The 12,617-nt window shown below is 29.0% G+C and overlaps 1 long non-coding RNA gene across 1 annotated transcript; it reads right to left on the reverse strand.

Moving 5' to 3' along the window:
- Nucleotides 1-10,113: 10,113 nt before the first annotated feature.
- Nucleotides 10,114-12,045, reverse strand: LOC145796581 (uncharacterized). The gene is made up of 2 exons (XR_014337067.1): nt 11,810-12,045; nt 10,114-10,569 (listed from the first exon to the last, which is right to left on the reverse strand). It is a non-coding gene; the product is annotated as an uncharacterized LOC145796581 (long non-coding RNA).
- Nucleotides 12,046-12,617: the final 572 nt, after the last annotated feature.

The following is a 12,617-nucleotide window of genomic DNA, read 5'->3' on the forward strand; positions in this document are numbered from 1 at the left end:
CCGAGTGCTTCATTTTGTTTCTTTTGTGTAATTACTTTTGTACAAGCCTTAGGCTTTCTATGTATCGAGTTTAAACTTACTTTTTTTGTCATACCCAAGTATTAACTTAGAAAGATGCAGCCATTAGGGCATAAACTAACACTTGATTCATTTTGTTTAACATTATATCATCATGTGAAACAAAATGAATATCTTGGTGAATTTGGTTAGGGGGTGCGGTAGTGGTTTTTTTAAAAATCATTATAAAGAAATTAATTATTTCTTTTACTTTTTAAAAATTTATTTTATAAAAAAATAAAAAATCACTGAAAAAATTAATTTTCAAAATACATAATTAAGAAAATATATACACACAAAAGAAAAAAGAAATGTTTGCACATATAAGAGCATCCTCATCAAGCTCTTCAAACTTTATTTTTTAGCTAAAAACTTCAAAAAATCATATGCATCAAACTCGAGTGCAGCTCGTCAAAATTTACGTTTGATACAGTAACTCATTACAACAAGCGAGGCACTGTTCATCGCTATTTGTATGTTACCGGACGTCCGCCCGGAAGTTTGACCGGTCAACGGCAAATTTTTTTTTTTTTTTTTGCTTTTTTAAAAATTATTTGGCTGGTAACTTATTAATTTAATAAAAAAAGAAAGACTAACAAACATAATAAGAAAATAATATTTAATAAGAATAAGTTAGAATAAAGAGTTTAATGCAGCAAGTGCTAAAATGTGAGTAGCTAAAATAATGAAATAGCTTTAATTTAACTAAAAAATTAAAGAGTTTGGTGTGGATGCTCTAAGATGAGAGAAAAGGTGATGATGAGGTAGAAAGACATTATCATATTCTCAACTCGCTAACTCGGGATGAGTGAAATGGGGTTATTAGGTTTTATACAGGAAAACAACAATATTACAGCTCGTAAAAAAATACAATTCCCGCGACCCTCACTTAATTGTAATTAGTTTAGGAAGGAAACAAAAACAAAAACACAAAAATATATTATTGGACCACATCATTTTGGGGGTCCCAAGCATTTTTATATAAAAAAAATACCATGGTGCAGGCCTTTTAGAAAATGTGCACCATATACACCTTATAACAAAAAATATATATATAATATAATTTTAATTTTTTGAGGCATACTTAAAAAAAAAGAATTTGATAAATTTTTGTATGCACCAAATATATATTTTTTTTTGTATTTCTTATATTTGGTATATCTTAAAAAACAAAATTCACAAATATTATACTTTTTAGTAAATCTAAATTAAATTATCTAAAAAATAAAAATTTTAAATAAAATATGAAAAATACTTACTAAAAATTTAAAAAATACGAAAAATAAAAAATTCAATTTTTAAGAAAACATTGTAAGCCAAATAATCACGTTAAAGATATCAATTTATCATTTAGATTTATTTCATCTACGCGATTATTTCTAGAACTGTAAAATTTTTGTTAAATAAATTGTTTTATCAAATGAATGATTGACTACTCTTATCAATTAGCATACTTGGATATCAACTTGATAAAGCATCTACAATTCAGGCTTCCACTTTCTAAAACTTTTTTGTATTTTTTATATTTGGTAAATTTTTTAAAAAAATTCACAAATATTATATTTTATAAATGCATCTAGATTAGATTATCTAAAAAATAAAAAAATAAAAATACTTACTTAAAATTTAAAAAAATTACAAAATATAAAAAATTCAATTTTTAAGAAAGCAGTATAAACCAAATAATCACGTTAAAGATATCAATTTATCTTTTAAATTTCTTTCATCTAGGTGATTATTTCTAGAACTGTAAAATTTTTGTTAACTAAATTGTTTTATCAAATGAATGATTGACTTCTCTTATCAGTTAGCATACTCGGATCCCCCCGCGGGGGCAATTCTTGATAAAGCATCTACAATTCAGGCCTCCACTTTCTAAAACTTTTTTTTGTATTTTTTATATTTAGTAAATTTTTTAAAAAAAATTCAGAAATATTATATTTTATAAGTGTATCTAGATTAAATTATTTAAAAAATAAAATATTAAAAGTACTTACTAAATTTTTTTAAAGAAATACAAAAAATAAAAATCCAACTTTTAAGAAAATAGTGTAAATCAAATAATCGCGTTAAAAATATGAATTTACCATTTAGATTTATTTCAACTTTGTGATTATTGATAGAGCTGTAAAATTTTTGTTAAATTAAGGCCTTGTTTGGAAACAGGTTTTTTTAATAACTTTTGATTTTTTGGCTAAAACGTGATTCAAAAAAATTAGTATATTTCGATATTTTTTAACTTTTTATAAAAATATATACAAAAAGTAGAGAGAAATTTTTTTTTTATTTTTTAATATAAATTATTAATTTTTTAATTTTTTTAATTAAAAAAATTATTTGTCAAACGAGACCTAATTATTTTATCAAATGAATGATAATTATCTCCTCTTGAGTCCTCTTATCAATTAGCATACGACGACAACAACGTCATCAACTTGATAAAGCGTCTACGATTCTGGTCTCCACTTTCTAGAACTTCCGTACGTGCAAGAGCAATGCTACTCCACTTCTCTAACTAACTGGATGAATTTTTTAGGGAAAATTAAAAAAATATTTATAAGATTTGTTTAAAATATAAATTGTTTTTTATGATTTGAAAAATTATAAATACTTCTTATTAAAAAAATTTATTCAGAAATAATTAAAAAAAAATTCATAATTGCTCTCCTATATAATAATAAAATTACTTAAATTATTAATTGAAATATATTTTTAACATCATTAAAACTGTTAATTGACTTAATGATTTATTAATAAAATGAACGATTTGTTATAAAATTAGAAACCTCAAAAGGTGGAATGTAATTTTCAAAATCATAAGGAGCGATTCGTATTTTAATCAAATTTTATAGGTGTATTTTTAATTTACCCATATTATTATTATATAGATTCATACATTGCTATATATAAATAAAAAAAAATTACAATTGTAAAAAAAATTATAAATCATACCAAAATTATTTTTAAAATATTCAATCAAATAAATTTTCAAACTGTTTTAAAAAAAATTATCTTCCAAAATTGGTTTCTTCCACAATAGTCATATTAATTGTTTTTTCTTTCCTTACCTTTCGAATAATGAGAGGTAAAAGAAGTTTTGAAATTGAGCAATTTCAACATTTATCAATTTTACCGGCTAATTAGACGCCGGCGGCTGACGTGGTATGCGTATGTGCGCAAACACGTCATGATTAAAGGTATCTAAAAAATTACTAAAATTCTGTATTATTAAAAATACATGCATCCAAGTATTATTAAATGACCAAGTATCATTATTTTGTTTGACAATCAATCAAATTTGTTCTCTTACGTTTTTAATAATAAGTATCATAGAATTATTCAAGAAAGTTTTTATGTTTCTAGATATGGCCAAAAAAAAAAAAAAAAAAAAAAAATTACACTAATAGTCCCTACATTTACTTCTTGTGTCATTTTGATCCCTACATTTTCAATTAGCTTAATTTAGATCAATTGATAACGGTGTTTGTGTTTTTGATAAAAAATTATCATTAAATTGATTGAAATTAATTCATTGAGTTGAACAAATGTATAGTTTTACCTTAAAAGATATGACATATGGCACTCATGTAAATATTTTTCATTAAAAAATATTAACAATTGTAAGCAATTAGATTAAATTGAGACAAAATTATAAATATATAGTCAAAATTGAGCTAATTAAAATTATAGAAGCAAAAATAACACAAAGACCAAAATACACGACTATCAACGTAATTTGTTCAAAAATTTATTATTCATAAGGTATTACAGTATATTATTTTAAACATATGACCAAATAGGTCGTCCTTAGCCTCCATATTTATGTAAAAATTAAACAATAAGGTGTAGAAAAGCACTTGTGTGTTATTTAATCAATAACATTCAGGTCATAAATTCATTTCTTAATAAGTTTTAATATTTTTAGATTAAAAGGATACAATTTGTTCAAAAGGACAATTATCAGTTAAAATCACCCTATCTGTCTATTTATTAAAATCACTCAATATCTTGAAATTACCTAATTTGTCTATTTATTGAAATTCACCAAGCTTATATTCCTATCTGTTGAAATTCACCAAACTATTTATTTGTTAAAATATGACATATGTCACTCATTCAACACCCTATTTATTGAATAGTACGCATTTCTCTATCTCATTACCACCACCTGCTGCCGCTAGTCACCGTAGCTGCCAACGACTTTCCCAGCATCGACGAAAATTTTCAGCGATTTTTTCAGTACTATTCCGGCTTGTTCTTATCACCAAATAAGATTTTACTTAAAATCTAATGCCTTGTACCATTTTTAAATTGGATTTTTCACTAATTTTCTCATAAGATTGTTGGTGGTGTTTGTAGTAGTAGTAGTTCCATCCTATCCTATGTGTGTAATCTCCATCTCCATTTCCATTTATTCCTTGTAAACTTGATCTGAAAATTCTTTATTTGTATAGGCAGTTCAAAGTTTGGGGGTTTCACTCAAGTGAGACATTTTTTGTGAGACATGTCTTGTTTATTAGGAAATGGTTTATGTATATCATTTTCACTGTTGATAATGGGTTTTCACTGTTAAATAAAAACAAATCTTTTGGCAATTAAATATTTGGTAATCATAAAAAATAAGACTTTAGGCGACTAATGATTTAGTAGCCAAAAAATAAAAAATAAAAAATAAATAAAGAAAACACTTTTGGTGACTAAATATTTAGTAGCCAAAACAAAAATATTATACCTTAGGCCACTAAAAATTTAGTAGCTAAACAATTTATGTTTTTGACGACACAAAATGTTAGTCGTTGAAAACGTCATGTTAAATTTAATTGAAAGCTTTTGGCGACTAAAAAATTAGTCGACAATTGTGAATTTTCAGTGACTAAATCTTTTTTAGTCATCAATTACCTTTCCCGACAATCATTCAACAACAAAGCTTATGACCAAAAAATATAGTTTGCAAAAGGTTTGGACGACTAAAATGTGACTTTTGGCGACTAAAAATTTAGTTGCCAAAAGTGACATTTGTTGTAGTGAGTAAATGTTAAGATAGATGTTTGTTGAATTATTATCCATGTTTGCAGATAGATTGGATTATTATCCATGTTTATAGAAGATAGATTGGATTGCTATCCAACAAAAAAAAATAATTTATGTTGATAGGTTTTTATTATGTTAAAAATTTGTAAAAATATAAATTATCAAACCGATTCATATCTATCAGTCAATTTAGCAGACGATTACGAATTAATTTTTTCTAATTTAACTAGTTTTGGACGAATAACGTATTAAAAGTTTGAAAGGCACAACCAATCCGCCAATACACTTACTAGTTGATAATTTTCAAAATTATCGGGTGCCTCATGGAAATCAGGTGACTACGTCATAAACCAACCATTAATTGCCAGAGTCTTTCTACTGTTCTTTCAATCACCAATCTCGTTCTAGTTCGGTCCAGAGGCCCTGAATAACTTCTCTAGCAATAGAGTAGTGGAGGTTATTGGCCAGTTTTGAAGCAACGCTTCAAAAATATGTATATATATATATATATATATATATATATATAATATAATAAAGGTAAGGGTAAATTATAAGTTAACCCCTTGTGGTTTACCCAAAAAACACGAAGCCCCCCTATAGTTTCATTTGTAACACTTAAACCCCTATACTTCATACCAAAGTACAATTTTGGACGGATGTAACAGAAATTGTAAAAAGTCTAAATTACCCTTATTTATTTCTCGAATTTTCTTCTTAATGCCATTATAAACCACCAATCAACAAATTGTACAGCCCGTTTGGTCTTGATAGTAGTGAACCCAAGCATTGATAAGTTAACATGTGTACTTGAGGAGAAGGATAAATGGTAAATCCAAGCTTTGACTTCTTTTCTCTCTCTCTCTCTCTCTATATATATATATATATATCTTCTCTCTCACCGCGACCACAATCATCACCACCATTGCCCAGCTTTGTCAAAACCACGAACCACCATTTACAAAGTGCTATAGATGAAGCAAGAGAAGAGAGTGGATGATGAAAAAGAAAGAAATAGATTTGGAGATATTTTTTTGAAATGTGTGAAATTTTTGGACAACTTTCGGTATGTCGAAACCACCCATTTCAGGAAGAAGTGAAAAAACGAGGTAGCGTAGAATGAATTATAAAGCAAGGTGAGGAGATTGGTGAAAGAACGAGATAAAATCGTTAAGAATTGAGAAAGTTATGGAGTCCGAAAGATGGGCCAAAGAAATATAAAAAACGGGAAGAAAAAGTGGGTTTGATTGGTATGAATCCCATCAATGCTATTTCAAAAATCTAAATGTTTACACATATTAATTGTTTGATTTCATGGGTTGGGTTTGTTACTAATTTGAATTATAAGAAGAAAAGTGGGTTTGGATTATTTTTAGAGAGAGAAGTTGTGGTGGTGATTTTGAGTGGTGGTTTTGCATGGAATAAGAAGTTGGTTGTGGATAATTTTTAGAGAGAGAAGCTGTGGTGGTGATTTTGAGTGGTGGTTTTGCATGGAATAAGAAGTTGGTTGTGGTTTTGCATGGAATATGATGGTTGTGATGTTGGTTGGTTGTGATTTTGCATGGAAGGTGATGGTGGTGAGATGAGAGGGGAAACAAAAGGTGATGGTGGTGGTTTTGCATGGAAGATTATGGTGTTGTATATTTATATAATAAGAGAGAGAGAGAGAGAGAGAGAGAGAACTTGAGGTAAATGAAACAAACCAAGGGATATTAATGCTTGAGGTAAATGAAACCCAATGCTCAAAGGATGTTAATGCTTGAGGTAAATGAAACCCATGCTCAAACACTGAATTTCGTTTGGGGATAAAGATGTTAATGTTTTGCCAAGAGTGTAATCCATGCTTTATTGCAGTATACCATTTTGTATATATATATATATGGCAATAAGGGTATCTTGGTCATTTGCTATATGTTTTTGGGTGGGAAAAACTGTTCCACTCTCCATTCATGCACACGTTCTGTTTAAACAAACAGTTCCGTCGAAAATTGCACTTTAGTATGAAGTATAGAGAGTTTAAGTGTTATAAATGAAACTATAGGGGGGCTTCGTGTTTTTTAGGCAAACCATAGGAGGTTAAATTATAATTTACCCTAAAGGTAAATTACAAACATATCTTCTGAGGTTTATTTAAATTACAAATTAATTTCTGTAATTTTAAAAATTACATTATGCCTCCTAAGGTTTCTAATTTCGTAACAATTAGGTTCTTTTATTATTAACTCATCAAGTTAATTAATAATTTTTAATAATGCTAAAATTTTATTTCAATTAATAATTCAGATAATTTTATTATTGTATAGGTGAACAGTTAAAAATTTCACTTTTTCAATTAATTCTGTTAAATAAAAAATTTTGATAGGAAGGTATTTGTAATTTTTTAAACCATAAAAGGCAATTCGTATTTTAAACAAATTTTAAGAGATTATTTATAATTTACACTAATAATAAAATAAAAATAAAAATAAAAATAGTGACCCAAGAGTTTTATCAAATTTTTTTCATATAAGTATATGATAAAAAAAAATAATAAACTCCTGAAATTTCTAACATTATATCCTTCACAAATTACACTCCACATAAACTAACTATGATTAACAAAACAGCACTAGAGAAAAACAAAAAAAAATTAAGTGATTGTTTGGATACAACAATAACCGAGCACAGGCTTGTTTAAGAAGTTAAGTTAAAATAATAAATACTGATAAAATAAATTAAAATAATTAATATAATAAAATGTCACATTAACATTATAATTATTTTATTTTTTCTCTTACAATCATCAAATCAATTAAAAAAACCAAATAAAAAAACCAACTATCATTCTGAATATAACTTTTTTTAATCAAGTTAAAACAATTAAAAAAAATTAATAACAAAATAAAAAACTAATTGAAATAGCCTATTTCTAAAGGGAAAATTATTCAATAATTTCACAATACCATATTCCAAGTCAATTATCAATTACTTAGCCCTTTATTCCTTTCATGCAATCAAAACATAGCATTTGTCTATATTCTGGAAATACTAAGAGAAACAACTGCACAAACGGAAGAGAAACAACAACAGCATTCTTTCTTTCACACCAGACCAGACCAAACATGTTTCGTTGTTTAGAGAAATCAACGAAAAAAGTTCTGGGTGTGGCGTTCATAGGTTTGAAACTCGACAAAACATTCATATTCAAGAGGATTGGCAGAGAGATAAAACTCGACACTGTCACCAACCTTGAGACAATGTTGAGTTATTCACCAAGAAACCTCTACCATCTCTCCTTGATCCACGACGAAACCTCCAATTCCTTCCAGTTTGATCTGGTACTCGCATAACCATCTCGGCTTTACCATTGGATCCCTCGACCTCGTACATGGGTAAATCAAGTGCAATCCTCCGAGGTATCTCCAAGCAGGTTCTAACATCTGAAGGTGATAGTTTCTTTCTAAACAAAGTCTTCTCCATTCTCCAATACCTAAAATAATAATAATAATAATAATAATAATATCAGAATAAACAAGAAAAATATTGTTGATTAAGGCTTATTTTGAGAAGTCACTATTTTAGTTAAAAATCCTTATAAAGAAATTAATTATTCCTTTTACTTTTTTAAAATTCATTTTGTAAAAAATTAAAAAATCATTAAAAAAAAGTTAATTTTCATTTGTCATTTCACTATAGGAAATGCCACTTTTGGCGACCAAAATATTGGTCGCCAAAAGCCCCATTTTTGGTCGCCGAAACAATTAGCGACTAAAATATTTTGTCGCCAAACTAGTCGCCTATACCCTGTCGGCGATAGTATTGGCGACTAAAATATTTTTGGTCGCTGAAAGTGAACGTTTTGGCTACTAAACTCTGGTTAGTCGGCAAAGGTTATCTTTTGGCGACTAAAATATTAGTTGCCAAAAGTGAACATTTGGCTGCCAAAAGTGAACATTTGGCTACCAAAATCTGAGTAGTCGGGAAAGGGTATGTTTTGGCGACTAAATATTTAGTCGCCAAAAGTGTTCAAATAAAATAAATTAAATTTTCAGCGACTAAAACTTTTTGTCGGGAATAAGTTTTAGTCACAACATTACTACATTTAGGGACTAAAGAATTTAGTCGCCAAAAATATTATTTTTCATTTTATTAAACTTTTGGCTACTAACCATTTAGTCACTAAAAGTTCTACCTTAGGCGTGGTGACTTTTGCTGACTAAAACTGTTCGTAGCCAAAAACCTATTAAGATTCATTTCTTTACTTTTTGCCACCAAAAGTTTTAGTCGCCAAATGATACCCTTTTTTCTGTGACTAAAAAATTTAGTAGCCAATAGTTTATTTCTCTCATTCTCAAATTTTTTAGCTACTAATTATTTGGTGGCAAAAACGTTTTGGGTTATGTTTTTGCTACTAAATTATTAGTAGCCAAAACTTTTGATTACCTATTTGGCTACCAAAACATTTGGTGGCCAAATAATTTTCTGTTTTTTTTAAAAAAAAAAAAATTGTAAACAACCTGTATTCATTTATATTACATGTACCCTGTATAAACAACATAATCCATCAACACTAAAATATATTATCAACCATTAAAGCATTCAACATAATACATGAATAACCATGATTTAAATCCATACATAATACATGAATAACCAACGTCAATAATTTAAATTACAACCTGTACCCTGTATAAACAATATGATCCATCAACACTAAAATATATTAGGGTCAATAATCCATACATAATCCATACAAATTCCATACACTCCAAGTCTAATCCAACGTCAATAATTTAAATCCATACATAATACATGAATAACCAAATTAATTTGTTCAAACCACTATATATACAAATAGAGGTATAAAAACAATGCCCTCCCGTAATTGTCAAAAAATTATATATCCACATTTGTATGTCCAAAATCATCTGAAAAAAAATAAAATTCATTAGTTGGGTGCCTATAAAATGTTAAGAAGGCTTAAAAGCTTTCTCTGTTAATGACATAGATATTCTTACATATAACACTTCTATGTTGAGATATCAGTTCCACAAATTAACTCTACATTTTAGTTAAAATAAGGAGAGAGAAACAATTTATAAAATTAAATGTCTCAGAGAAACAATAGAAAAATAATGATATTCACACAACACTTTTAGAAAAGGGCCACCACATATGTGACCACACTCAAATGTCTACCAACTTCCTTTATTAAATAATCAAATATAGGATATATTATGGCAGAATGATCTATAATCACCGAGAGCTTCAAATTCTTACCATAACACAACACAATAATCTGCTACCCTCTCAATCAAGAAAGCAAAAGGATTTAATTACTTATGACAAATAGATTTTACGTGGAGCCTTCTATAAACATATCCATTACCTTCCCACTTCTCAACTTCAAGCACTTAAAGCAAACCAGGCTCAACAACCGCTTTAGTTCGCTCACATGGGAAGGATGATATACTGGAATTGGTAATTCTATATACCCAAAGTGACCTGAAAGGTAAAAAAATGAACAAAACTTTAGCAATACTTCAATGTGTCCAGTGGTCATGACCATTCAAACTTCTCAGTGTAATCAGAAAATAAAAAGGATTAAAACATGAAAAATACCTTCGCACAACATTAAAACATTAAAACATTAAAACATGACCATTGCATTCACACTAGCCATGTTTCTCAACCCACACAGTACAATTGAGCGAAGTCAAGCTAGTGAAGCACGAGTGAGTGGAAGTCAAGCTAGTGAAAAATTAAATCAATAAAGATGTCATTCTCCATCTACTTCCATTCATAGGGATAATATGCACCTCACATGGCCATTTTTTCAGCCCCCTAGCTTACATTGTATAGGATTAGGATTTGAACTAATACTACTAAGGGAAAATTACATATCAGTGGAAAGTTTACAAAATATTAACAAAAATTCAAAATAAGCTGCAAATTCCTCTCACATCTGGATATTTTAATGCTCTTACTAAATACAAAATAAAAAAAATTCTAACAAGATTTCAATTTTGGGTCTGTTGAACAAAAATAAAAAATAAAAATAAAAAAAGCTGCAAATTCCTCTTACATTTTGAATCAGCTCTTTCCCTCAGCAAAATTATCCTTTTCCCTCAGCGAAAATAGTACCTCTGTTAACTCGTAGAACTTGTAGATGTCCTCAACATACTCCACAACTGCCAATTCATTATCAACATCTGCTGCATCAATGTTTACTAAGTAACAAGGAATAATATACATATACAAATAGAAAAAGTACAGAGGGGAAAGAATTGATTTTTGATTTACTAATGGACATGTAGGGCAGCTCCACCAAGATCCACACTTGCCACAAATTTTAATTCAGTGACAGTGTTATCGGTAACCCAAATATGCAACCAATCACCAAGTGTAGAGGCCTAATAAAGTATGAACAGGATACATGCACAGCTCAAGACTTCATAGTCTCCTTAGAAGCCCAAATTTGCCTCTCTGACATAATTTCACTGTAGGAACTGGATACATGCTTCTAATATTTTTTTTCTTCTACAAATAATATTGATAAAAACTCTCCAACAATAATCAATTTCGTCAAAAAAAATTAATGAGCAACATTTAAATATTCTACATGAAATAACAGTCCTCATCACTAAAAATGTAAAGCCATTGCCATGCCATCAACATAATCATCAAAAAGCACCAACCCAACACCCTACACTAAATTGATGAACTCAAAATGGAAGAACTATACCTGTTATCTCACAAGCAATTATCAATTGTGGAAGGCTGCCTCAAGAGTTCTTCTGCCTGCACAAATTCAGCATTCCAAAGTGCTGCTGGGTACTTTGGAATGCAAGCTTGCACACTATACACCTGAACTGAGTAATTGCCATTAAATTCTTGTTTGGATTCTGCAAATAACTCAAGACAAGACAAATCCAAATTAACATTTCTTCCCTGCTGTTGGCAACAGGATTATCCATAACTAAGAACTACAGAAACTCATTAAGAAAAACTTCATCTTTCACATTTCTCAGAAGAAAAGAAATACATTTGGATTTCTACCAGGCAGATATTAGAGAATGATAATTGTTAGTTTCAGTACATGGTAGCCTCAATTAAATGACAAAAGACAACCTAGTAAAACAGGAACAATTTATATTACCCAAATTTCATACTTTTGAGTAAAGAGCAGTAACATTTTAGTCCATATCTAATATCTTCAAACTGCATGTAACTAACATGGGCTCACTCACATCCACGGCAACTGGACATTCAATATTGTAGTTCAACTAGCCTAACAATACACATGGTCAGAAACATACAAACCCAACAATCACTTGCACACTGAAACACACCCCCTATGAAAGAGTAAGATACACCATGAAGCTTCCCAATGACACATAAATACCCATCAAATTCCCTTTTTGTATCCACAGAAAAAAGGAAATCAAGTTGCATTGGAATCAAAAACCTATCATCACTTGCATACAGAATTGTCCAAAGACATAGACATTTAAAATCAACATCTACTGCAGGAATATGCTAGGCAACCCTGA

This window comes from Camellia sinensis, chromosome 8, assembly GCF_055761805.1.
Source record: "Camellia sinensis isolate YWXY chromosome 8, ASM5576180v1, whole genome shotgun sequence".
In the NCBI taxonomy this organism is placed as follows: Eukaryota; Viridiplantae; Streptophyta; class Magnoliopsida; order Ericales; family Theaceae; genus Camellia; species Camellia sinensis.